Here is a 26,881-nt window from a genome sequence, read left to right as displayed (position 1 = left end):
GGAGCATGCGCGGGAGGGCTCGCGCGTGCCACGCGCCCCTGGTCCAGCCAGCTCCGCGTCCGCAAAGTCCCAGGGTTTTGTGTTTTTTTTTTTGAGCCTGGGGAGTGGCCACTGCCTGGGCCCCGCCCCACTCCCTTGCTCCTGGCGGTGGGGGTTGGACTCCGTGTGTTTCCGCTAGGCGGGGACCCGGGCCGGTGGGAGCTGTCTGAGATGCGCTGAGGCCTTTTGCCGTTCCAGTTGCACCTGGACGGTTCCCTGCAGGCGCTGTTGTAGCTGTTTCGTTGTGGCCGGAAGAAGACCCCAGGGCTCGGCTCTAGTCTACAAGTAAGCAGTCTGAAAAACCTCTGGTCTGGATTGGGAGAAACCAAACGACCGCAGTACCCCGTGCCTATTGCACGCCGCCATTCCCAGATCTTTTTGTAGGGCAGAAGTGCCAGATTGGAGGTGCTGGAAGTATATTATTTAGCTGAATGTCTTTATCCACATCCCAAACAACTCATGTGAATTGTTAATAGATGCGTGGGGGTGTTGTGGGGCCAGAAAGAACTGTAGTCAAGTAAATTTGCTATGATCATATTTTTAATCTTTTTATTTTATTATAATTATTAGGGGCGCCTGGGTGGCTCAGTCCGTTAAGCGTCTGCCTTCTGCCCAGGTCATGATCGCAGGGTCCTGGGATGGAGCCCCACATGAGTCTCCTTGCTCAGTTGGGAGCTTCTGCCTCTCTCTGCCTGCCGCTCCCCCTGCTTGTGCTCTCTGTCAAATGAATAAATAAAATCTTTAAAAAAAATAAAAAAATAATCATCAGATTCACACTTTAAAATATAATACAGACCTCTGTGGTTTGCCTCCCCAAAAACCATAACCCCTAAAAAACAGGGGTTGGGACCCCTGGGTGGCTCAGCCAGTTAAGCGTCTGCCTTTGGCTCAGGTCACAATCCCGAGGTCCTGGGATCAAGCCGGGCATCGTTGAGCTCCCTGCTCAGCGGGAAGCCTGCTTCTCCCTCTGCCTGCCGCTACCCCTGCTTGTGCTCTCTCTGTCAAATAAATAAATAAATAAAATCTTAAAAACAAAAACAAAAAAACTGGGCAAACTCAAATTTAGGGACTTCTATAAAATACCCGACCAGTATTCCTCAAAGTTGGAACAGAGAGATCCAATTTACCCAGTTTCCCCAACAGTTATATGTTACATAAGTTTAATACAATATCAAAAGCAGGGATTTGACATTTAAATGTTGTGTGTATAATTCTGTCATTTTATCATGTGTAGATTGCTGTACCGCAATCAGGATACAGAACTGTATGTTCTTGGGATCATTCTTTATCTTTTTTTTTAAAGATTTTATTTATTTATTTGTTAGAGAGAGAGTGTGGGTGAGAGAGAGTGAGCGAGAGAGAGTGAGCAAGGGTACAAGCAGGGGGAGCTGCAGGCAGAGGGAGAAGCAGGCTCCCTGCTGAGCAAGGAGCCTGATGGGGGACTCTATCCCAGGGCACTGGGATCATGACCTGAGTCGAAGGCAGATGCTTAACCGACTGAGCCCCCCAGACGTCCCGGGATCATTCTTTATCTTGGAAAGCCTAAATTCTTCTTCCTTAAAACCTAAAGTGCTGCTGAGAGGATCAAGAGTCATGTAAAATGTGTAGAATAGCATCTGACATATGGTAGGTGCTCAATAAAAGTTATGAAAGTTAATTGTCTTCCCACATTCCTGCATACTTCCTCCAGGAATCTTCATAGATTATCCCAACTACATCTTAAACCTGTTTATTTGTATGCAAAGTTGTATTTATATAATCTAGCCATTCCATTTTGGAATGGCAAATATGCCATTTTTATCTGATGTTGGGTGGCAACATATAATAAAGTGGAAAAATACCCAAGTATTAAAGTCTAAATGAATATCTGATTTTGAGTCACTGCAGTTTCATTTTTCAGTTCTAATTATGAACCTGGATAAGTCACTTAAACATTCTCAAAATGTTCCACCAAGTGTCAATTGGAAATCATAAAATTATTTGCCCTACTAAGTTTTGTTATAAGACTTGTAAATTGTAAAACTTACCAGAGTACTGGGGCGCCTGGGTGGCTCAGTCGTTAAGCGTCTGCCTTTGGCTCAGGTCATGATCCCAGGGTCCTGGGATTGAGCCCCACATCGGGCTCCTTGCTCGGCGGGAAGCCTGCTTCTCCCTCTCTCACTCCCCCTGCTTGTGTTCCCTCTCTCGCTGTGTCTCTCTCTGTCAAATAAATAAATAAAATCTTAAAAAAAAAAAAAAAACTTACCAAAGTACTTGTAAACTGTAAAAATGAAAACACAGAGGTGAAGTCTTGTCCAAGGTCCCCCAGCTTAGGAGGAGGGGTTAACAGCAAGCTAGAGTTTGAGCTCAGGCAGCTTGACTCCAGAACCCAGACTCCTAACTTAACCTCCTGTTCAAAACTTGAGTGCCTTGAGATAAATAAAGTATGCAAATAAATTTAAATGTAATTGGGGGTATCATTCTAAAAGTGTTTTACCTCTCAGGACACAAGCAGAAACTAAAAACTGCCATTTTAAAGTTGTTTTCTATCAAGACTCATTTGAGGGGCGCCTGGGTGGCTCAGTCATTAAGCTAGTCTGCCATCGGCTCAGGTCATGAGCCCAGGGTCCTGGGATCGAACCTCGTGTCAGGCTCCCTGTTCCACGGGAAGCCTGCTTCTCCCTCTCCCACTCCCCCAGCTTGTGTTCCCTCTCTCACTGTGTTTCTCTCTGTCAAATAAATAAAATTAAAAAAAAAAAAAGACTCATTTGAGCCAAACTTTTTCATTAATCTGAAAGGGTACCTGAATAGACCTTGAATGCAAATCGAGCCCCCCCCTTATTGATAGGGAAAACTAATAACCTGAACACTAAAGTTAGTGTACTTCAGTGTTATACTAATATTGAAAAGAATTGAGGCACAGTTTTATCAGCTAGCCAGTATTACATTTTTTTGATTAGGAAAAAAATATTCCTTTTCTATGAATCTAGACTGCTTTCACCTGTAAACCAGCATTTTCCAAAGCTACCCAGATGTTCTGAAATAAAACACTACCATAATCAAAGAAATTTAGGTAACAACTCCCCCTATATTTCTCCTTTTGGAAGATTTATAATACATATTAGGCTACCAAAAGCTCTGAGACCTCCTATGATAAAGAATCCTGTTTAACCTTCTTTAACCAACATTCCACAAACTCCTATGACCATAGATTCCTGTAAAACAAGTGTTTCAAAGAGCACTCTTTAGTGTAACTTGTTGCTTGTTTTTGTGAATATGTATTTTTGTTTGAGCACTTATTGAGACCTCAAAAACTGCAGTTAAGTGTTTCAGGACCCAGGTTAAGTTTCCTTAAACTGAAGTTATCATAAAAATGAAACTGGACAGACTTGGCGATGTTCAATATCAACTGTGTTGATTTCTTTCTGCATGTGGAATTGAGAACGAATACTTCTAACTTCGAAAATATACTGATTTTCATGACTAGTCTATTTTGAAGTCAGGGGGTTTTGAGGGTCTCTAGCCCCAAACCATTTTGGTCATAGATGGTGATTGCCTAAAGAAAGTAGAAATTCCCAATGACAATCATTTTGAAAGAGGAATTTGTTGGAATCAGAAATGTGGACCCAGAAAGGGGGCCTGACATGGAAAAAGCATTTGACAAAACCCCACATCTATTCGAAGAAAAAAACAAAACTCTCAGCCAACTAAAAATAAAGGGAAATTTCCTCAACTTTGTAAAATGTATCTACCAAAACAAAACAAAAACCCAAAACCTACAGCTAACAGCATACTTAACAGTAAAAGACTGAATGATTTCCCTCTAAAATCAGGGACAAGCCAAGGACATCTACTCTCACTACTCGTTTCAACGCAGTACTAGAAGTTCTGGAACTTAATGGAAGTCACTACAACAAGGCAAGAAAAAGAAAGCATAGAGAGAGAGCAGTTTCTCAGATGCACCCCTCTTTCCCTTATGCAGCCATTGGTGGTGGGGCCAGTCTTAGGGAAGAAGAGTAGAAGCTAAGGCCTCAAAGGGGACTACTGGCCCACAGCTGCAGGTGGTGACTGGCTGAGCAGAAGCCTGTGTCTGCAGCTCCCCAGGAGCAGAGAGAGAGGCAAAACTGATTCTAGAGTTTACGGAATAAACACTCTCTCTAAAGATTCCCTGGTAAATACTAGGGGGACTCTGAATGGGTGGCTGAAGTCATGCCATGGGAGCTAGAATTTAGGCACATTTATAACACACTCTAGTAAAACTCACAACACACACACACACACACACACACACACACACACACACACACACACAATTGAGCCATATACAAATGTTGCATAAAACAAATGCCTGGGACACCTGCGTGGCTCAGTCAGTTGAGCGTCTGCCTTCAGCCCTGGCCCCGCTTTATGGGCAGGTGCACCCTGGAGCCCTCTCACCAGCTCAGGGCCCTGCGCCACCACCCACCGCTTCCCACCAGCTGCTGCTAGCGCTCTGTGGTTGTGTGTCCCACCTGCCCCCAGCCAGGGGCTGACTCTAAAACCCTTCATCCAATGGTGCTAACCCCCGGCTCTGCCCTGCCCCACCCCACCCACCCAGAGAAGCACAGACCCCGCTAGGGGCAGGGGCCCACCGCACACCCTTGTCCACCTTCTCTCAGGCTGGCCTTCCTGGCTCAGCCAGTGAGGCTCAGCAGGGACACAAAAGGGATGGAAGAAAAGAACAAAGAGAAACTGTTCCTCTCACCTCCTTCCCTGATGCCAGGTTGTGATCCCAGGGTCCTGGGATTGAGCCCCACGTCAGGCTCTGTGCTCGGCAGGAAGCCTGCTTCTCCCTCTCCCTCTGCCCCTCCCCCCGCTTGTGTTCTCTCTCTCTGTCAAATAAATGAATAAAATCTTCCAAAAAAAAATGCCTAATGTAATAAAGGAATCTAAATTTAGAGGAAAGGGCACCTGGGTGGCTCAGTTGGTTAAGCGACTGCCTTCGGCTCAGGTCATGATCCTGGAGTCCCGGGATCGAGTCCCGCATCGGGCTCCCTGCTCAGCAAGGAGTCTGCTTCTCCCTCTGATCCTCTTCTCTCTCATGCTATCTCTCAAATAAATAAATAAAATCTTAAAAAAAAATAAATTTAGAGGAAAAAGCAGTTTGATGACAATAACGGAATCTCTAAACTAAAAAAAAAAAAAATTAGAAATTATCACCCTAATGCCCAGAAGTTTATATGCAGATTTGGTTTATCCCAATGCAGGAAATGATGAAGTTCTAATGATTTGTAATGGAAAGGCGGATCTATGAATTACTTCTATCTGGCTTGATATTGACAGCTAGTATGTGTATCATTAAAATTCAGTCTTGGGGGGCGTCTGGGTGGCTCAGTCATTAAGCATCTGCCTTTGGCTCAGGTCATGATCCCAGGGTCCTGGGATCGAGCCCCACATCAGGCTCCATGCTCCACAGGAAGCCTGCTTCTCCCTCTCTCACTCCCACTGCTTGTGTTCCCTCTCTCACTGTGTCTCTCTGTCAAATAAATAAATAAAATCTTTAAAAAAAAAAATTCAGTCTTGGGGAGGGGTGCCTGGGTGGCTCAGTTGGTTGGTTAAGCGTTTGCCTTCTGCTCAGGTCATGATCCCAGGCTCAGTAGGGAGTCTGCTTCTCCTTTTTCCTCTGCCCTTCCCTCCAACTCGTGCTCTCTCTCTCTCTCAAATAAATAAATAAAATCTTAAAAAAGAAAAGGAAATCATAGTGCCTTTTTGGTGTGAGCAGCCATTGTTTATGGAGAAAAGCTCAATATGGCATTAATTGAAAGGATTCCTGATCTGTTTATCTTTGACACTTGCAGGCAATCATACAAAAATTCACCAGGCTGTTCGGGAGTGAGGATAGACACCTTGGAAGCTGCAGATATGAAAAGGCTAAGCGTAGGATTGCAGTCTGAGATCAAAGAAGTCACAGACTAAAATAAATAAATAATAAATAAACCAGTGGGAACGAATTGAAAGTCCATTAAAGTGCCTAGAAAGTTCATTTGCTTTCCTTCTTGCTTTCATACACTGAGTTACCTTTGTAATAATAACTTTGCAAACATTTATGGAGAGTTTATTATGACCCAGTCACTGAGTTAGGTGTTTATTAAGCACATACTACAGACAAGGCATGTGATAGAGTAAAGATGACAGAAACAACAAAGAGACAGTCATAATCTCTGCTCCTGGGGATTTGCCATCAAGTGAGCAGGCCGACATTAACCAAATCATCAGCATACTAACCGCATGATTGCCAATGTGCTAAGTGCATGAAGGAGAAACCCTAGCACTATGAGAAAGTAGCAGGCCTGGAGAGTCAAGCCAAGCTTTTCCACGGAAGTAAAAAGTCCAGCTAACACCTGAAACCTGGAAAGGAAATGCCAGGATTTAGGAGTATCTTGGAAAAGAGAATATTCTGGGTAGAGACTATTCTGTATGAAGGTGGTGGGGCATTTGGCTTATTCCCGCCAGTGCCCCTGGAGTTCCGAAGGCAATGGGAATGAGGTTCTAAGAGCAAGGCAGGGGCCAGTCTTTGTACGGACGGGTAGGTGTAGGCCACACTAAGAATTTTGGACTTTATTTTTTTTTAATATTTTATTTATTTATTTGACAGAGAGAGACACAGCAAGAGAGGGAACACAAGCAGGGGGAGTGGGAGAGGAGAAGCAGGCTTCCCACCAAGCAGGGAGCCCGATGTGGGGCTCGATCCCAGGACCCTGGGACCATGACCTGAGCCGAAGGCAGACACTCAACGACTGAGCCACCCAGGCACCCCAATTTTGGACTTTATATTAAGTGGAAAGGAAGCCTTTAGCAATGGAATGATATGATCTGATTTGCCTGTAAAGAGACCACTCTGGCTGTTGTGTGAGGAGAAAATTTAAAAGCCACAATCAGGGCCCTGACTAGGGAGAAACAGTAAGGCGCTCACCTACCATGCAAAATGTAAAGACCTGCCAAAACACTCAGTGAGCCAGACAAATCATTTATTTTTTAAGATTTTATTTATTTATTTGACAGAGAGAGACACAGCGAGAGAGGGAACACAAGCAGGGGGAGTGGGAGAGGGAGAAGCAGGCTTCCCGCGGAGCAGGGAGCCTGATGCGGGCTCAATCCCAGGACCCCAGGATCACGACCTGAGCCAAAGACAGATGCTTAACGACTGAGCCACCCAGGCGCCCCCAGATAAATCATATTTTAAAGCAAGACTTGAAAAAAAGCAAATCTACAAACAATGACCTATACTCCCCCTCTCTGTTTTTGTGAACCAAGTTTTATTGGAACCAGGGTGGGGATTAGCTTGAGAAAAGTACAACAGCATGGTGGGAGGGCAGATCCTGCCCTTAGTTAAAATTTTGATTTTTTTTCACCATTTTTTGCATTTATTCTGATTTTAAAAAAACATTTCATTAAATTATGATTTACCCTGAATACTAAGGTTTGGGCACCCTCTTAAAATTTTGCACCCAAGGCAAGTGCCTCACGTTCCTCACTCTCCAAGGGCAGAAATAGGAAGACCAATTAGGAGATTATTCATCTATTTAATCACTCAAAAATGCCAGACACTGTTCTACACTGTAGGGGCGCAGAGTGAAAAAGACAATTATAGTCTCTATACTCTCATGGAATGTATATACTAGAGTAATATAAACAAACAAAAAAACCAAGATAACTTTAGATTTTGTCAAGTACAATTAAGGAAGTAAAAGAGAGAACCTGATCTGGTGACCAGGAGGGGGCTGCTTAAGAGAAGGTGGCCAGGAAATGCCATTAGGACTACAATCTGAATGGTGAGAACCAGAGAAAGGGGTTCCAGGAAGAAGGAATGTCAACGTTACCTGGAGCAGGATTCTGGAGAGTGAATAGTGACCTGAACTGGCATGGCAGCAAAGAAACCGATAGTTGCGGCTGATGTGAGATGTTTTAAAAAGTAGAATCCATCATTGGTTCAACAATCCTGGAGTGAGAGAGAGATGCCAAAAGACTCCCCATTTCCTGACCTTACAGTTGGCTGAATGAAGGAAAAATGTGACAGTAAAGGCTGTAACTGTCGTGATGTTTTAGTCCAGCAGAATTTACGAGTCAGAGGAATGAGTACATCAAGCTAGCTACTGACCACTTGCCCTGGAATCAATACTTTCACCCTGCACAAGCCCCAGCTCAAGTGCCCACAGTCTCACTGGTTTAAAGCAGATCCATGTCTCTTAAGAGATCCACTCTAGTTTTCCTGAATAAAAAATAATATGGGGAGAGTCTAGCCACCTGACGTGTCAGGAAGGGATGTGCTGTTCATCTCAGGATCCTTCTCTAGGCTAGCAAGCTCTGTCCTGGATGCCTAACATTTTTCTGTGGCTGTGATCTCCTCCAAGTGGAGGGTCCTCTTTACATCACACTCACCCCTTATCTCTTTGGGTATCTTTCCTCTCATTTCTAACCTGCCCCATTGTGTCAGAATAGTCAATATTCTGGGTGTTCCCTGATCTGATAGTGAACCGCCCTTCTGAAGAGCAGTCTCTCCTGTAAGGTAGCAACTGCAGTGAACTTTTCAATACATAAGTCAACATTTGGGCAGTATACAGTTTGAGAAGACTAAGGGAGGAATATTAGTTTAACTATGATGTACAACAATCCTAAAGTGCAAAATATTGTCTTACTGCTTTATGGATGATGCCACTGAAGTCCTAAGGAGTTACAGGCATACGGAAGATCATATACTAGTTAAGTAGGGGAGTCATGGTTTGAACTTTGAACTCCCAAGGGACTTCATAACCTGTATTTTCAGACACTATTCATACTAAACTTCCCCCCAAAGGGTATAACTTTATTAATTTGATGTTAGTGCCTGGAGGGAATGTGGTATAGTGAGAGGGATGCTCAGGGCAGTGGACCTGGGTTGTAATCCTGCCTTTTCCTGGTGTCCCTCACTCTGACCCCAGAGCACTCTTTCTCAATTGCAGGAATCCCTAACCTCCTCTAGGAGAAACTCCTTGTCCTACAGAGACTTCTGAGTTGGAACTCTTGCCCTATAGGAAGGCAGGGTCAGTGTAGATAGACCTGATTCTTTTTTTTTTTAAGATTTTATTTATTTATTCATGAGAGAGAGAGAGAGAGAGAGGCAGAGGGAGAAGCAGGCTCCCAAGGAGCAGGGAGACCGATGCGGGACTCGATCCCAGGACTCTGGGATCATGACCTGAGCTGAAGGCAGACGTTTAACCATCTGAGCCACCCAGGCGCCCAGACCTGATTCTTTTAAACACAGCTGTCAGTCTGGACTTTTTGTGTGAAGTTTCCAACTTTTTAACGGTAGCAAGGAATTCACAATTGTTAAAACAACAACAACAACAACAACAAAAAACTCTCTGTGTGGACAAATTACATCCTTGGACCTAACATACCTTGGTCTCTGCTGTAAGAGAGCTGTCTATAGAATCTTTCTCCCAAAGAGAATATACTTTGTTTAAAAACACATCTTTTTTTTTTTTTAATCAGAGAGATGGAGAGTGAGCACAACCAGGGAGAGAGGCAGAGGGAGAAGCAGGCTCCCGGCTGAGCAAGGAGCCCGATGCAGGACTCAATCCCAGAACCGTAGGATCATGACCTGAGCCAAAGGCAGACACTTAACTGACTGAGCCACCCAAGTGCCCCTAAAAACACATCTTAATGTAAATTTAAAAAAAATTTTCAACCAGTGAAGGAAACCCAAAATGAAATATAAATTATAAAAAATGACCCTAAGTGTATTATGAATCAGTAACATAAGCAGGCTACAGGGAGTGCAGTGGAAAACAATTAATCCAAGTAACTTTGGAAACCAGTATTTTGATTGTATACTATAAAGTTAAAGAAAAAATGAACTGCACCAGGTCCTATATACCCTGGTTAGTTAGTAAACTTGTTTCTCACGAACGTATGGGTAATTCTGAAAATATCTCGTACATCGACATTATGTACCCTCCAAAGGAAGTACATCACTTGAATTTTTTTGCTAAAAATGCATAGCCTCAATCTAATCATGCGAAAAATACCAGATCTGAAATAGAGGTCATGCTACAAAAGGACTGTACACTTCACAAGTTTCAGTACTCTTCAAAAGTTTCCAGGTCTTTTTTTTTTTTTTTAAGATTTTTATTTGACAGAGAGAGAGCGGGAGAGCACAAGCAGTGGGAGTGGCAGAGGGAGAGGGAAAAGCAGACTCCCCGCTGAGCAGGTTGCTGGACGCAGGGCTCAATCCCAGGATCCTGGGATCATGACCTGAGCCGAAGGCAGATGCTTAACCAACTGAGCCACCCAGGCACGCCAAAAGTTTCAAGGTCTTGAGGACAAGGAACGACTGAGAAAGTGTCAAAGAAGACTTAAGGAGACATGATACCTAAACATAATGTGGGATCTGGGATTGGATCCTGGAACAGAAAAAGGACGTCAATTGAAAATCTGATGAAATCCAAATAAAGTCTGTCATTAGTTTACAGTGTTGTACTCATGTTAATTCTTGTTTTTGTACTATTAGTAATAGTAATTAGTAAATGTACTATTGTTATTTAAGGTATTAACACTAGGGAAAACTGGGTGATAGGCATTCAGGAACATTCTGTATTATTTTTGCAACCTCACTGTTAAATCTAAAATTATTTCAAAATAAAAATCTAACACCCCCCCCACACACACACACACCACCCACACCACACACCAACATGCTTTTGGTTGGCTGATTGAGAGGCCTTTTAGCTCAGACTGAGAGGCAAAGAGAGAGCCAAATTGCTTTGCCTTAAGAAAGTCACAGAAATTTGGGGAGGGACACTAGAGAGTAGGGGTGAAGAGCAAAGAGGAGACAAGTACCCAGCTACAAAGCTCTGTGAAGAGGCCGTTATGCAGAGGGAGTGACTGAGGGAATTTTAAGAACAAGATCCACACAGGTGAAGAGAGGAAAATATAAAACAAGACAAAACCAGAGAGAGAGACAAACCATAAGAGACTCTTCATCTCAGGAAACAAACTGAGGGTTGCTGGAGTGCTGGGGGGTGGGAGGGATGGGGTGGCTGGGTGATGGACACTGGGGAGGGTATGTGCCATGGTGAGCCTGTGAATTGTGTAAGACTGTTGAATCACAGATCTGTACCTCTGAAACAAATAATACATTATATGTTAATTAAAAAAAAAAGAACAAGATCCAAAAGTTGAGGTTGTTTGTAGACCATAATGTGCTACAAGCAGCCTTGTGTGGTGCTTTGGGGATTGAATGAATCAGGATGACAGCACAGCTGTGACACAGGATGGCAAAGGGACAACACTGCGTGGCAGGTAAAATAGAAAAAAAAAAGAGAAGTCAGCAGAACTTAAAGACAGAGGCAACTAGAAAATATATGGGTACCACAGGAATTTCCAGACTTTTCAAAGGAACATGGGGTTTCCCAGTATACTATGCTTCTGGACTATTTTACTTAAAGTTTATGTTATTTTAGGGCGCCTGGGTGGCTCAGTTGGTTAAGCGACTGCCTTTGGCTCAGGTCATGATCCTGGAGTCCCGGGATCGAGTCCCGCATCGGGCTCCCTGCTCAGCAGGGAGTTTGCTTCTCCCTCTGACCCTCTTCCCTCTCGTGCTCTCTCTCATTCTCTCTCTCTCTCAAATAAATAAATAAAATCTTTAAAAAAAAAGTTTATGTTATTTTATACTTTGTCTTTAAAAAAATTGTCCCTTCTTTTCCCCTCCACCCCTGTCTCCCATCCTTCTGTCTTCCATCTGCCTGGCTTTTCCTTCCCTCCCACTAACAGTTAACCACCATTGTTAGTTTTCTAAGTATCATTCTAGAAATTGTAAACATTCATTTACAATCAAATATGAGTATATATTGTCCTTCTCTTTATTATTACACAATTAGCATATTCTACATAGTTATCTGCACCTTGCTTCTCATGCTTAATGATGTTTCTAGTAGATTTCCCCATATCCGTTCATGAACAGCTTGTTCTTTTATACAACTAACAGTATACCATTGACTGTATGTACCATAATGCTTTTTTTTAAACAGACCCTATTGCTAGATATTATGGTGATTCCAATGGAATTGCTGGGTGAAGTGTACATACATTATTTTTTTTAAGGATTTTATTTATTTGAGAGAGAGAGAATGGGGGAGGGGCAGAGGGAGAGGGAGAGGGAAAGAATCTCAAGTGGACTCCATGCTGAGCACAGAGCCTGACGATGTGTCTCAATGTCACGACCCCAAAATTATTACCTGAGCTGAAACCAAGAGTTGGATGCCCAACCAACTGAGTCACCCAGACACGCCCAGGTATTATTTATTTTTATAGATATTGGTAAATTGTCCTGCAAAGAGGAATTTTATTTAATTAAATTTACTTTATTTTATTTTTATTTAAATTTTAGTTAGTGAACATACGGTGCAATAATGGATTCAGGAGTAGAATTCAGTGATTCATCACATACATACAACACCCAGAGCTCATCACAAAAAGTGCCCTCTTTAATACCCATCCCCCATCTAGCCCATCCCCCACCCACCTCCCTCCATCAACCCTCAGTTTGTTCTCTATCATTAAGAGTCTCTCATGGCTTGTTTCACCTCTCCTTTTCTTTTCCCCCTTCCCATACGTTCATCTGTTTTCTTCCTTAAATTCCACATATGAGTAAGATCATATGGTATTTGTCTTTTTCTGACTAACTTATTTCACTTAGCATAATACACTCTAGCTCCAACCATGTCACTGCAAACGGCAAGATTTCATTCTTTTTGATGGCTGAGTAATATTCCATGGTATATATATCACATCTTTATCCATTCATCAGTTAATGGGATTTGGGCTTTCTCCATAGTTTGGGTATTATTGATAACACTGCTATAAACATCAAGGTGCAGGTATCCCCTTTGAATTTCATTTTTTAAGTATTATTTATTTATTTATTTGAGAGAGAGAGAGCATGAGTGGGGGAAGGGGCAGAGGGACAAGCAGAATCCCCACTGAGCACAGAGCCCGATGGGAGGCTTGATCCCAGGACCCTGAGATCATGACACAAGCCAAAGTCAGACACTTAACCAACTTAGCCAGCCACGCAGGCACCCCTCAAATCTGTATATTTGTATCCTTTGGGTAAATACCTAGTAGTGCAATTGCTGGGTCATAGGGTAGTTCTATTTTTAATTTTTTGAGGAATCTCCAAACTGTTCTCCAGAGTGGTTGCACCAGTTTGCATTCCCACCAACAGTACAAGAGGGATCCCCTTTCTGCACATCCTCACCAACACCTGTTGTTTTTTGTGTTGTTAATTTTAGCCATTCTGACAGGTGTAAGGTGGTATCTCATCATGGTTTTGATTTGTATTTCCCTCCTGGTAAGTGATGTTGAGCATCTTTTCATGTGATAATAAGCCATCTGGATGTCTTCTTTGGAAAAGTGTCTATTCATGTCTTCTGCCCATTTCTTAACTGGATGATTTATTTTTGGGGTATTGAGTTTGGTAAGTTCTTTATAGATTTTGGATACTAACCATTGTCAGTTATATAATTTGCAAATATCTTCTCCCATTTTGTAGTCTGCCTTTTAGTTTTGTTGTTTCCTTCACTGTGCAGAAGCTTTTTATCCCAATGAAAACCCAATAGTTAAGTTTACTTAATTTTTTAAAATATTTATTTATTTGAAAGAGAGAGCACAAGCAGGGGGAGTGGCAGGCAGAGGGAGAGGGAGAAGCAGTCTCCCCACTGAGCAGGGAGCCCAACGTGGGGCTCGATCCCAGGACCCTGGGATCATGACGTGAGCCAAAGGCAGACACTTAACTGACTGAGCCACCCAGGCACCCCAAGTTTACTTAATTTAATTTAATTTAATTAATTTTTTTAAGATTCCATTTATTTATTTGACAAAGAGAGACAGAGCGAGAGAGGGAACACAAGCTGGGGAAGTGGGGGAGGGAGAAGCAGGCTTCCTGCTGAGCAGGGAGCCCGATGAGGGGCTTGATCTCAGGACCCTGGGAATCATGACCTGAGCCAAAGGCAGATGTTTAACGATTGAGCCACCCAAGCGCCCCCAAGTTTACTTAATTTTAAGGACAAGTTGATCATAGTAAATTGGAGGATTAAGGGGAAAGCAGTCAAGTGAAACCACAAGGTCCTAACGTCCTAGAGGGAATGCCTGGGTGGCTCAGTTGGTTAAGCATCTGCCTTCGGCTCAGGTCATGATCCAGGGTCCTGGGATTGAGCCCCGCATTGGGCTCCCTACCCTGAAGGGAACCTGCTTCTCCATCTCCCCGACTCGTGCTCTCTCTCACTCACTCTCTCTCTCAAATAAATAAATAAAATTAAAAAAAAAAAAACCTAGAGGATTCACCATAGGGTGACCCCAATCTAAGCACATTAGAATGACCTTCCTCTGCAGAACTAGCTTAATGCCTCCAGATGTTCCTCATCATTTCTAGTCCATATTCTTTTTTTAAATACTGAAAATTCCAGCAATTCTACATCTAGGAATATCCCATGACTATGCCAGCAGGCTTATGAAATGGCATGTGTACAAGATTATTGTTCAAGGCAAAAGAAGCAACCTAAACATCTACCAATAGGGAACTGGTTAAATAAATTATGGTATTTAATCATATAGTAGAAGACTAAGCATCTATAAATAAGAATGGAGACGTTCTTTTTGTGGTGATATGGCATAATGTCCAAGATCTACTGGGAAATGATTTAAAAAAATTTAGGACACAGGGGCACCTGGTGGTTCAGTCATTAAGCGTCTGCCTTCGGCTCAGGTCATGATCCCAGGGTCCTGGGATTGAGCCCCATGTCAGGCTCCCTGCTCGGCAGGAGGCCTGCTTCTCCCTCTCCCACTCCCCCTGCTTGTTTCCCTCTCTCGCTGTGTCTCTGTCAAATTAAAAAAAAAAAAAATCTTTAAAAAAATTCAGGGCACAGCAATGCACATAAAGGTCATCATTGTGCAAAAGGGGAAAGGAGACTATGATACACATATATACATATATATGAATAAAATAAAATACACGCAAAAAAGATATGGTTGTTGGGGGTTGCCTGGCTGGCTCAGTCAGTAGAGCATGTGACTCTTGATCCCAGGTTCGTGAGTTTAAGTCCCATATTGGGCATGGAGCCTACTTAAAAAAGTTAAAATGAAAAATGTAAAAAATAAAATTTAAAAATCCAGAGCAGATTTTACTAGAATAATTAAAAACAAAAAGATATGAGTGTTTACTTCTAAGGAGAATAACTGAGTAGCTGAAGGGCAGTTACTACAAAACTTTGTGAAACTTCCAAATTTTGAACCATATGGATGCATTACCCATTTGCAAAATAAAATTGTCAAGTAAGTCTCCTGAAAGATTGACCCATTAGGTACTAACTGTTGAAAGCAAATCAAGGCCATAGTGATTATAAACACCACAGAAAAATGTTTAATCTTGACTTTGGAGCTCCTGCACAGCATCTTGCCTTTAGCTGATACCTTGAGGGGTCCCTTCTGTTCCCACTCAGTGTATTTCTTTGTACTTTAAAATGGGTGTGTCATTTTAGTGGATAATGTAGATTGGCTCACTCAACTTGCATTCTACCCTTCTCTAGGGTGCCTTCCTGTAACAGAAGAGGCTAGAACACCAAAACCTGCAATCCTGGCTCCTTCGCAGGTCCAACTCTGGATGTGAGTTGGCTTCTGTCAATTAGACACGTTCAAGTGAGATTTGGAAGGGCAGAAATCAGGTGAGAGCTCTTTTCTTGTTCTTCCTGCTTACTTTTCTGCTGCAGGTGAGGTCACAGACATGTGAGATTTTATCGTTTTACAGCAGCACCTTCAGTGTTCCTTCTACAGCTTTCTGGGGGTTGGAGTGCACTTACTATGGCAACAGAAGCCATGTTGGACTCCTGAACCCTGCATGCACGGATCCTGCTTCCATGGTATTGTGGTCTTGAACTCAGCATCCCAAGTAGTGGCCTCAGAAGGCAGCCCCCTGGTGAGTCACTTCTATATTGCTCTAGAAGTCATTCCTCACATCCCAGCCTAGAAACTGCTCTTCAGTCCTTTCCAAGATCTTCTAAGCACATAAATCTATATAATATATCCCTTTGTGCTTAAGATACGTCCAGTGGTTTCTGTTTCCTGCACTAAACCCTAGGTCATACAATCAGTAAGATTTTAGACTACATTGAAATGTTGTGCCTGGACCCTCAAGTTCTAATCCAGGTTATTCTCATTACTACCTCCCCCTCCTCCCATGGTCCTGGCCTGCCCTTCACTGTGATTCCAACCTGACCCCAGGCTAATAAGACATGCAGAACCCAAATTCAGTAGCCCTCTGGCTTTGCTGCTTGTGCTAACCTACTTTTGTTCCAAGTTTTCCAGCCTCAGGCATAAGCTCCCTTCTGGAGCTGAGTTTCTACAGTTGTCACTCAGTTTCTGAGAACTGGATTTTCATTTAATATCTTAGAAGCTGAGTTCCTGCATAGATGATTAGAAAATTATCTGGATCTCCAGAACTGCAAGTTCTCCAGACTGGAAACCACCTCAGGGAGCCAGGACTACCAGCATGGCTACACAGGTGGTTTAAATACTGAAACAGCTACTATGCTGGACACGCCAGTGTTTCCTCACACTTCCCCTCCCACCTGGAGGCGACCCGGGCCCTCCCTCCAATGCATCCACTCAAGAGTTCATGCTCTGTGCAGCAGAGTCCTCTAGGCATTGTTCCATTGCCATGGTCAGCCTCAATTCTGATTAGTCTTTCACTGTTCCCGATTGGTTGTCAAATATTTTGAAGAGCATCTCTCTATACAAGCCTGTGTATTTCTCTTTGCTGATTGGGTAATCCTTTTTACCTCTATTATTTATTTGCAGCCGGGATACTTGCCTTCCATATATTCCATGAATCTTGACTGTTCAGTTCTGGGGACTATTATTATCCAACTCTTGGTTTTTAGATTCCAGTTTCTACTGATGTCCGGGATTTTTATATTATCTATCATATCTTTCTGACGGCTCTCTTAAGTTTGATCAACCTCCCTAACTCAAAATTGCAGAAAAGACTCTGAGATTATGGACACTTTTTTAAAAATTTTTTTGTTATGTTAATCACCATATATTACATCATTAGTTTGTGATGTAGTGTTCCATGATTCATTGTTTGTGCATAACACCCAGTGCTCCACGCAGAACATGCCCTCTTTAATACCCATCACCAGGCTAACCCATCACCCCACCCCCCTCCCCTCTAGAACCCTCAGTTTGTTTTTCAGAGTCCATCCTCTCTCATGATTCGTCTCCCCCTCCGATTTACTCCCCTTCATTCTTCCTCTCCTGCTATCTTCTTCTTCTTCTTTTTTTTCCTTAACATATATTGCATTATTTGTTTCAGAGGTACAGATCTGTGATTCAACAGTCTTGCACAATTCACAGCGCTCACCATAGCACATACCCTCCCCAATGTCTATCACCCAGCCACCCCATCCCTCCCGCCCCCCACCACTCCAGCACCCTCAGTTTGTTTCCTGAGATTAAGAATTCCTCATATCAGTGAGGTCATATGATACAAGTTTTTCTCTGATTGACTTATTTCACTCAGCATAACCCCCTCCAGTTCCATCCACGTCATTGCAAATGGCAAGATCTCATTCCTTTTGATGGCTGCATAATATTCCATTGTGTATATATACCACTTCTTCTTTATCCATTCATCTGTCGTTGGACATCTTGGCTCTTTCCACGGTTTGGCTATTGTGGACATTGCTGCTATAAACTTCGGGGTGCACGTACCCCTTCAGATCCCTACATTTGTATCTTTGGGGTAAATACCCAGTGGTGCGATTGCTGGATCGTATGGTAGCTCTATTTTAGACTTTTTGAGGAACCTCCATACTGTTTTCCAGAGTGGTTGCACCAGCTTGCATTCCCACCAACAGTGTAGGAGGGTTCCCCTTTCTCCGCATCCCCACCAACATCTGTCGTTTCCTGACTTGTTAATTTTAGCCATTCTGACTGGTGTGAGGTGGTGTCTCATTGAAGTTTTGATTTGGATTTCCCTGATGCCGAGCGATGTTGAGCACTTTTTCATGTGTCTGTTGGCCATTTGGATGTCTTCTTTGGAAAAATGTCTGTTCATGTCTTCTGCCCATTTCTTGATTGGATTATTTGTTCTTTAGGTGTTGAGTTTTATAAGTTCTTTATAGATTTTGGTTACAAGCCCTTTATCTGATATGTCGTTTGCAAATATTTTCTCCCATTCTGTCGGTTGTCTTTTGGTTTTGTTGACTGTTTCTTTTGCTGTGCAAAAGCTTTTTATCTTGATGAAATCCCAATAGTTCATTTTTGTGCTTGCTTCCCTTGCCTTTGGCGTTGTTTCTAGGAAGAAGTTGCTGTGGCTGAGGTCAAAGAGGTTGCTGCCTGTGTTCTCCTTTAGGATTTTGATGGACTCCTGTCTCACGTTTAGGTCTTTCAACAATTTTGAGTCTATTTTTGTGTGTGGTGTAAGGAAATGGTCCAGTTTCATTCTTCTGCATGTGGCTGTCCAATTTTCCCAACACCATTTGTTGAAGAGACTGTTTTTTTCCATTGGACATTCTTTCCTGCTTTGTCAAAGATTAGTTGACCATAGAGTTGAGGGTCCATTTCTGGGCTCTCTATTCTGTTCCATTGATCTATGTGTCTGTTTTCGTGCCAGTACCATACTGTCTTGATGATGACAGCTTTGTAATTGAGCTGGAAGTCCGGAATTGTGATGCCGCCAGCTTTGCTTTTCTTTTTCAACATTCCTCTGGCTATTCGGGGTCTCTTCTGGTTCCATACAAATTTTAGGATTATTTGTTCCATTTCTTTGAAAAAAGTGGATGGTATTTTGATGGGGATTGCATTGAATGTGTAGATTGCTCTAGGTAGTATTGATGTCTTCACAATGTTGGTTCTTCCAATCCATGAGCATGGAACATTTTTCCATTTCTTTGTGTCTTCCTCAATTTCTTTCATGAGTATTTTATAATTTTCTGAGTACAGATCCTTTGCCTCTTTGGTTAGATTTATTTCTAGGTATCTTATGGTTTTGGGTGCAATTGTAAATGGGATTGACTCCTTGATTTGTCTCTCTTCTTTCTTGTTGTTGGTGTATAGGAATGCCACTGATTTCTGTGCATTGATTTTATATCCTGCCACTTGACTGAATTCCTGTATGAGTTCTAGCAGTTTTGGGGTGGAGTCTTTTAGGTTTTCCACATAAAGTATCATATCATCTGCAAAGAGTGAGAGTTTGACTTCTTCTTTGCTGATTCGGATGCCTTTTATTTCTTTTTGTTGTCTGATTGCTGTGGCTAGGACTTCTAATACTATGTTGAATAGCAGTGGTGATAGTGGACATCCCTGCCGCGTTCCTGACCTTAGGGGAAAAGTTCTCAGCTTTTCCCCATTGAGAATGATATTCGCTGTAGGTTTTTCATGGATGGCTTTGATGATATTGAGGTATGTACCCTCTATCCCTATACTCTGAAGAGTTTTGATCAAGAAAGGATGCTGTACTTTGTCAAATGCTTTTTCTGCATCTATTGAGAGGATCATATGATCTTTGTTCTTTCTTTTGTTAATGTATTATATCATGTTGACTGATTTGCGGATGTTGAACCAACCTTGCAGCCCAGGGATAAATCCCACTTGGTCGTGGTGAATAATCCTTTTAATGTACTGTTGGATCCTATTGGCTAGTATTTTGGTGAGAATTTTTGCATCCATGTTCATCAAGGATATCGGTCTGTAATTCTCCTTTTTGATGGGGTCTTTGTCTGGTTTGGGGATCGAGGTAATGGTGGCCTCATAAAATGAGTTTGGAAGTTTTCCTTCCATTTCTATTTTTTGGAACAGTTTTAGGAGAATAGGTATTAATTCTCCTTTAAATGTTTGGTAGAATTCCCCTGGGAAGTCATCTGGCCCTGGGCTTTTGTTTGTTGGGAGATTTTTGATGACTGCTTCAATTTCCTTAGTGGTTATAGGTCTGTTCAGGTTTTCTATTTCTTCCTGGTTCAGTTTTGGTGGTTGATACGTCTCTAGGAATGCATCCATTTCTTCCAGGTTATCTAATTTGCTGGCATAGAGTTGCTCAGAATATGTTCTTATAATTGTTTGTATTTCTTTGGTGTTGGTTTTGATCTCTCCTCTTTCATTCATGATTTTGTTGATTTGGGTCATTTCTCTTTTCTTTTTGATAAGTCTGGCCAGGAGTTTATCAATCTTGTTAATTCTTTCAAAGAACCAGCTCCTAGTTTCATTGATCTGTTCTACTGTTCTTTTGGTTTCTATTTCATTGATTTCTGCTCTGACCTTTATTATTTCTCTTCTCCTGCTGGGTTTAGGCTTTATTTGCTGTTTTTTCTCTAGCTCCTTTAGGTGTAGGGTTAGGTTGTGTATTTGAGACCTTTCTTGTTTCTTGAGAAAGGCTTGTATTGCTATATACATTCCTCTTAGGACTGCCTTTGCTGTATCCCAAAGATTTTCAACAGTTGTGTTTTCATTTTCATTGGTTTCCATGAATTTTTAAAATTCTTCTTTAATTTCCTAGTTGACCCATTAATTCTTTAGTAGGATGCTCTTTAGCCTCCATGTATTTGAGTTCCATCCGACTTTCCTCTTGTGATTGAGTTCTAGTTTCAAAGCACTGTGGTCTGAAAATAGGCAGGGAATAATCCCTATCTTTTGGTACCAGTTGAGACCTGATCTGTGACCTAGGATGTGATCTATTCTGGAGAATGTTCCATGGGCACTAGAGAAGAATGTGTATTCTGTTGCTTTGGGACGGAATGTTCTGAATATGTCTGTGAAGTCCATTTGGTCCAGTGTGTTATTTAAAGTCTTTATTTCCTTGTTGATCTTTTGCTTAGATGATCTGTCCATTTCAGTGAGGGGGGTGTTAAAGTCCCCCACTATTATTGTATTGTTGTTGATCTGTTTTTTTGCTTTTGTTCTTAATTGGCTTATAATTGGCTGCTCCCATGTTAGGGGCATAGATATTCACAATTGTTAGATCTTCTTGTTGGATAGACCGTTTAAGTAGGATATAGTGTCCTTCCTCATCTCTTATTACAGTCTTTGTTTTAAAATCTAATTTGTCTGATATAAGGATTGCCACCCCAGCTTTCTTTTGGTGTCCATTAGCAGGGTAAATGGTTTTCCACCCCCTCACTTTCAATGTGGGGGTGTCTTTGGGTCTAAAACGAGTCCCTGGCAGACAGCATATTGATGGGTCTTGTTTTTTAATCCAATCTGATAGCCTGTGTCTTTTGATTGGGGCATTTAGTCCATTTACATTCAGGGTAACTATTGAAAGATATGAATTTCGTGCCATTGTCTCTGTTCCTTTCTGGTCTATGCTGCTTTTGGGCTCTCTCTTTGCTTAGAGGACCCCTTTCAATATTTTCTTGTAGGGCTGGTTTCATGTTTGCAAAAATTCCTTTAGATTTTGTTTGTCCTAGAAGCTTTTTATCTCTCCTTCTATTTTCAATGACAGCCTAGCTGGATATAGTATTCTTGGCTGCATATTTTTCTTGTTTAGTTCTCTGAAGATATCATGCCAGTCCTTTCTGGCCTGCCAGGTCTCTGTGGATAGGTCTGTTGCCAATCTAATGTTTTTACCATTATAGGTTACATATCTCTTGTCCCAAGCTGCTTTCAAGATTTTCTCTTTGTCTCTGAGACTCGTAAGTTTTACTATTAGATGTTGGGGTGTTGACCTATTTTTATGGATTTTGAGAGGGGTTCTCTGTGCCTCCGGATTTTGATGCCTGTTTCCTTCCCCACCTTCGGAAAGTTCTCTGCTATAATTTGCTCCAATATACCTTCTGCCCCTGTCTCTTTTTCTTCTTCTTCTGGGATCCCAATTATTCTAATGTTGTTTCATCTTATCATATCGTTTATCTCTCGAATTCTGCCCTCGTGATCCAGTAGTTGTTTATCTCTCTTTTTCTCAGCTTCTTTATTTTCCATCATTTGGTCTTCTATATCGCTTATTCTCTCTTCTGCCTCATTTATCCTAGCAGTTAGTGCCCCCATTTTTTGATTGCACCACATTAATAGCCTTTTTTATTTCAATCTGGTTAGATTTTAGTTCTTTTATTTCTCCAGGAAGGGTGTCTCTAATAACTTCCATGCTTTTTTCAAGCCCAGCTAATATCTTTAAAATCATGATTCTGAAATCTAGGTCTGATATCGTACTAATGTCCGTATTGAGTAGGTCCTTGGCAGACGGTACTACCTCTTGTTCTTTTTGCTGAGGTGATTTTTTTCATCTTGTCATTTTGTCCAGAGGAGAAGAGATGAATGAGAGAACAAAATGCTAACAGGTTAACAACGTCCCCAGCAAATATACTCTAAACAAATCAGAAAAGACCTGAAACCAGGGGAAAAGTAAGGGAAAGAAAGAAAAAAGAAAGAGAAAAAAAAAGAAAAAGATAAGAACAAACAAAAACAGAACAAAACAAAACAAAAAAACAGAATATGATCAAATATGATCAGGCTAGTGCATAGATCAGTGCCACACACTAGATTTTGGGTGTATTTTGGTCTGTTAGAAGAAAATGCCTCCTAAAATTTTAAAGAAAGAAAGACATATATGTACAAAATAAGGGTTGATACAATTAAGGGATGGAAGATGACTGTAAAGATGAAAATTATAAAAGATTTTATAAAAGGAATTGATAAGAAGTTGTTTGAAAAAAGAAAGAAGAAGATTTAAAAAAAAGAGAGAAAAGAGAGAGAATGTGATCAGGCAGGAGACTAGAACAAAGCCATACACTAGTGATTTAGGGTATATTTTGATCTGTTAGAAGAAACTGTTATCTCAAAATTTTAAAGAGTGAACGACTTATATATATATGCCAAAAATAAGGATATCTACTATTAAGAGATAGAATATGACTCTAAAAATGAAAAATAAAAAAAAATTTTTTTCAAAAAGGAATTGATAAGATGTTGGTTGAAAAAGGGAAAAAGAAAAATTCAAAAAAAAAAACAGTTAAAAAAATTAACTTTGAGTTCGATCGGTAGCGGGAGCGGAGAGCGGACCCCAGAGAGCCCTGAGCAGCCCCACCGCCGCCCCGGCCTAGTTACCATCACACCCCTGGAGGAGCCGCAGCTGCCGCAGCCGGCCCCAGTCACCATCACCACAACCATGAGCAGCGAGGCCGAGACCCAGCAGCCGCCCGCCACCCCCCCCCCCCGCAGCCCCCCCCCCCTCAGCGCTGCCAACACCAAGCCCGGCACCACGGGCAGCGTTGCAGGGAGGCGGCCCGGGCGGCCTCACATCGGCGGCGCCTGCCGGCGGGGACGAGAAGGTCATCGCAACGAAGGTTTTGGGAACAGTAAAATGGTTCAATGTAAGAAACGGATATGGTTTCATCAACAGGAAGGACACCAAGGAAGATGTATTTGTACACCAGACTGCCATAAAGAAGAATAACCCCAGGAAGTACCTTCGCAGTGTAGGAGATGGAGAGACTGTGGAGTTTGATGTTGTTGAAGGAGAAAAGGGTGCGGAGGCAGCAAATGTGGCAGGCCCTGGTGGAGTTCCAGGGCAAGGCAGTAAATATGCAGCTGACCGTAACCATTACAGACGCCATGCACGTCGCAGGGGTCCTCCACGCAATTACCAGCAGAATTACCAGAATAGTGAGTGGGGAAAAGAACGAGGGATCGGAAAGTGCTCCCGAAGGCCAGGCCCAACAGCGCCGGCCCTACCGCAGGCGACGGTTCCCACCTTACTACATGCGGAGACCCTATGGGCGTCGACCACAGTATTCCAAGCCTCCTGTGCAGGAGAAGTGATGGAGGGTGCTGACAACCAGGGTGCAGGAGAGCAAGGTAGGCCGGTGAGACAGAATATGTATCGGGGTTATATATATATATATTTTTTTTTTTAAAGATTTTATTTATTTACTTGAGAGAGAGAGAGAGAGCAGGGTCAGAGGGAGAAGCAGACTCCCCGCTGAGCAGGGAGTCCGATGTGGGACTTGATCCCGGGACTCCAGGATCATGACCTGAGCCAAAGGCAGTCGCTCAACCAACTGAGCCACCCAGGCGCCCTGTATCGGGGTTATAGACCACGATTCCGTAGGGGTCCTCCTCGCCAAAGACAGCCTAGAGAGGATGGCAATGAGGAAGATAAGGAAAATCAAGGAGATGAGACCCAAGGTCAGCAGCCACCTCAACGTTGGTACCGCCACAACTTCAATGACCGACGCAGACGCCCAGAAAACCCTAAACCACAAGATGGCAAAGAGACAAAAGCAGCCGATCCACCAGCTGAGAATTCGTCCGCTCCCGAGGCTGAGCAGGGCGGGGCTGAGTAAATGCCGGCTTACCATCTCTACCATCATCCGGTTTAGTCATCCAACAGGAAGAAATGAAGATGAAATTCCAGCAATAAGAAATGAACAAAAGATTGGAGCTGAAGACCTTAAGTGCTCGCTTTTTGCCCACTGACCAGATAAATAGAACTATCTGCATTATCTATGCAGCATGGGGTTTTTATTATTTTTACCTAAAGACGCCTCTTTTTGGTAATGACAAACGTGTTTTTTTTAAAAAAAACAAAAACCTGGTTTTTCTCAATAAACCTTTAAAGGTTTTTAAATTGTTTCATATCTGGTCAAGTTGAGATTTTTAAGAACCTCATTTTTAATTTGTAATAAAAAGTTTACAACTTGATTTTTTCAAAAAAATCAACAAACGGCAAGCACCCGTTAATAAAGGTCTTAAATAATTGTCAAAAAAAATTAACTTTGAAAAACTAATGAATCATGGTAAAAAAGCCATGAATTCTATGTGCGGTGTTCCCCTAGCTCTGAAGTTCTCCCGTTCTCCTTGATCGGTAAACTTGGTCTTGGCTGGCTGTTTGTGGTGATCTTCTGGGGGAGGGGCCTGTTGCCGTGGTTCCCAAATGTCTTTGCCAGAGGCGGAATTGCCCCGCCCTTGTCGTCCGGGCTAAGTAATCTGCTAGGATTTGCTCTCAGGAGCTTTTGTTCCCTGCAAGCTCTCGGTTCAGCTTTGGAGGATGAGAGTGAAAATGGTGGCCTCCCAGTCTGTCCGGAGGAGCTGAGAACTCAGGGCCCCGCTCCTCAGTGCGCCCCCAGAGAAAAGCAGTCACTCCCGTCTCCCTGGTCTCCGGCCGCACTCCGTGCTCACCCGGCCTGTGACTGAGTGTTTCTATCTCTGGCACCCGACCCCATGTGGAGTCTCCAAACCCAGCAGATCCCTGCGGTGCGCTCCCGTGCCGCTCCTCCCGGGGGAGGAGGGGGCGTCTCCCCTGATCTGCCGCTTGTTGGGTCCCTGCTGGAGGAGCAGTAGCCCGACTGGGCCGCGGATCACAGTTTATGGCCACCCCGAGCTGAGAGCCTGCTCCATGGCTCCGTCTCTGCAGCCGGCTTCCCCGCCCCAATACCTGGGAGCTCTGCCACACTCAGGCACCCCCGGTCTTTCTGTGACCCTGAGGGTCCTGAGACCACACTGTCCTGTGAGGGTTCCACCCCCTGCTTAGCCACTGGAGCGACCTTCCTCAGTGGAGCCGACTTCTAAAAGTTCCGATTTTGTGCTCCGCAGCTCTATCACTTGCCAGAAGCGGCCGACGGAGGCCCCCTCCCCCGCCGTCTATCCTCCCGAATATAGCCTCGGATTCACTTCTCCGCATGTCCTACCTTCCAGAAAGTGGTCGCTTTTCGGTTCAGAGAGTTTTTGCTATTCTTTTCTTCGATCTCCTGTTGAGTTCGTAGGTGTTCAGATAGTTTGATCCCTATCCAGCTGAATTCCAGAGACCAGACGAAATCCAGGTCTCCTACTCTTCCCTGGACACCTTTTAAAACCTCAATTTTTACCTGCCTTTAGTCCCAGGCTTCTGAATCAATCCTATTCTAAGCTATATTTATAAGAAATAATTAATATTTTAAAAACATTTTAAACATTAAAATATGCCTAAATTCTTTAGGCTAAAGAAAAGTTTATCTCATGTCTGTTATTAAAAAATAAAATTTCTTGTTATAATTTAGGTCTTCTCTTTAAATAGCTACAATAATTAAATTGTACACCCTTATATTGAGTTAATCTATGTTACTGGGAAACACTGTTAAAATCAAGACAATTTGACAAAATTGGTCAAATTCATTCAACCTCTATAAAAGCTGGTATCTTTTATGCTGCAAAACACATACTAGGTTTTTCCATATTATTTGGATCATTATTCCACCATATAGAGAACCAATAGTTGCTCGAAGTTATAGAATTCATAATACACTTACCTTTTATTTATTTTTTTTAAGATTTTATTTATTTGACAGAGAGAGAGAGACAGCGAGAGAGGGAACATAAGCAGGGGGAGTGGGAGAGGGAGAAGCAGGCTTCCCGCTGAGCAGAGAGCCCGATGAGATCATGACCCGAGCCGAAGGCAGACACTTAACTACTGAGCCACCCAGGCGCCCCTACACCTACCTTTTAAAGAATATTGGTGCTTTTCTTGTAAGGCATCTAAGAAGGGGGTTGCAAGATAAGTTCACAAGGGGAGAACATTTAAAGTAGAAGAAATTCAAATGGATCCATACTACCTATTTTTCAAAAAGGAAAATCAAGGACATATCCTACATTAGAAGACAAGAAATCCCTGTGAAAATATATTAATCTGTGTCAGCAAACAAGGGCAAAAATCGAAAAAGAAGACATGGGATACAAGAACACAGTAACTAACCAAGAGTCCAGTAAAGAACAATGCCAACATGTGGCAGATGTGGAAGGCATCTATCTCCCCAGGATATAAGTCAGTGGGCTCCATGTATTCAAAGAATGGAAGTATTTCATGCTATGGATGGATAAAAGAGGC

General features: G+C 42.6%; 1 long non-coding RNA gene and 1 pseudogene across 1 annotated transcript; both read left to right on the top strand.

Moving 5' to 3' along the window:
* The first annotated feature begins 88 nt into the window (after nt 1-88).
* On the top strand, nt 89-25,921 carry LOC141373488 (uncharacterized). The gene is made up of 3 exons (XR_012379549.1): nt 89-324; nt 15,621-15,755; nt 25,615-25,921. It is a non-coding gene; the product is annotated as an uncharacterized lncRNA (long non-coding RNA).
* On the top strand, nt 23,174-24,418 carry LOC112820925 (Y-box-binding protein 1-like; annotated as a pseudogene).
* Nucleotides 25,922-26,881: the final 960 nt, after the last annotated feature.

This window comes from Callorhinus ursinus, unplaced genomic scaffold (assembly GCF_003265705.2).
Source record: "Callorhinus ursinus isolate GAN/ISIS: 27379988/994484 unplaced genomic scaffold, GSC_fseal_2.0 scaffold10, whole genome shotgun sequence".
In the NCBI taxonomy this organism is placed as follows: domain Eukaryota; kingdom Metazoa; phylum Chordata; class Mammalia; order Carnivora; family Otariidae; genus Callorhinus; species Callorhinus ursinus.
The sequence above is the reverse complement of the archived record's forward strand: the minus strand, read 5'-3'. Positions and strand labels throughout refer to the sequence as shown.